Here is a 1,439-nt window from a genome sequence, read left to right on the forward strand (position 1 = left end):
TGTTCTACTCTGAAAGTCTCTCAAACTGCCGTCACGAACCGAACGCGGCAGAAACTTAAATCTATTCTCCTGACGGCGGGAGCTGATTGCTTCAGAGGAGCTGGATGTTCCTGATAAGAGCAGAGAAATTCAGCCACGCGGCTCCACGGCGCAGAACACGCTCTGCCATGTAGACTCAATAATTCATTCATACAGACGAGCGCTGAATTATTGAGCTGAGCTGTTAGCACGATGAAAACTCCAGCGCAAATGTCCTGAGAGCCGYTCTGTTCTCCGGCTCACAACAAGAACCTGACAGTAGCTGTTTATCCCTGACCTTTGACCTGCTGGTGAGAGACTTTACAAACTAAAACCAGACAGAACCGTCCGTCCCAAGACAGCCTGAGGGCTTCCAGGAAAAACTGTTTCAAATCCAACCACATCACTTTGTTCATTCAGGAACATAAACAGCAAATTATTTTTAATAAAACTGAAAAGCAATATTATTCTGATGATTAATCAGTTAGTCATCAGAATTTAACCCCTCATGCTACAAAAATACTAAAGTGTTGATGAAGTTGCTTCTTGTTTAATGACTGAAATTGTTCTGTTTGTATTAATTGTTGCCTTTATGTAACACACCTGACCAAATAATGGCGAATTAGTTGTGATTTAATTATATACTTTAAAACACTTTTCATTATAGGTTCTGTAACATTTTAATTCTGCTGGCTGTATAAAAGTATCACATGGAAATAAAAGTAGTTTTCAGGTAGTGAGATTGTTTTTTAATCCACTTTTTAAATGGTGATTATTTTTTCTCCAAATATGGTGGTTTAATAATCCATGTAATGGGTTAAGAGTTTCAACCCACTGGTCAATTTAATCTTTGGATAGTTTCCCAACCCAGCATGCTGGTTCAGTCCAACTCTGTTTAGTAAAAACAACCCAGCGTTGGTTGGTTTGGTCCGATTCTGGTTACAGGTCGGGTTATTTTTAACCCAGGATTTAAGAGTTTTTGCAAAATTACTGCTGTATTTGTGTTGTTCTTCCAGAAAATGGCCTGTTTTAGAGTCTGTACACTACAGTTAGCAATTAGTCAATAACTAAATTAGCTGACAATTATTTCAACTGATATTCTTAAAATTCTATTCATTGTGTTTTTGAGCTGCAGCAACAGGTTCTGAATATCTGCTGCAGCTCAAAAGGGACAGAAACTATTTTTACCTCTTCCACCTGTCAAAGTGGTCCCAAAGACGATGAAAAGTTATTCTTTTGTCTCTTTGTGCAATAAATARACGGTGTATTTTTCAAATATCCAAGCTGGAAGTGTTTCCAGAAACAGCCACTCACGGCCTTTCATTTCGTTTTGGATCTTAAAATACTGTGATTGGCAAAATAAGCTGTGAATTAAAAGAAATCTTGATGTTTAAGGGGCGGGACGGACCACTGTCAGTCTC

Source organism: Poecilia reticulata, linkage group LG3 (assembly GCF_000633615.1).
Source record: "Poecilia reticulata strain Guanapo linkage group LG3, Guppy_female_1.0+MT, whole genome shotgun sequence".
NCBI lineage: Eukaryota > Metazoa > Chordata > Actinopteri > Cyprinodontiformes > Poeciliidae > Poecilia > Poecilia reticulata.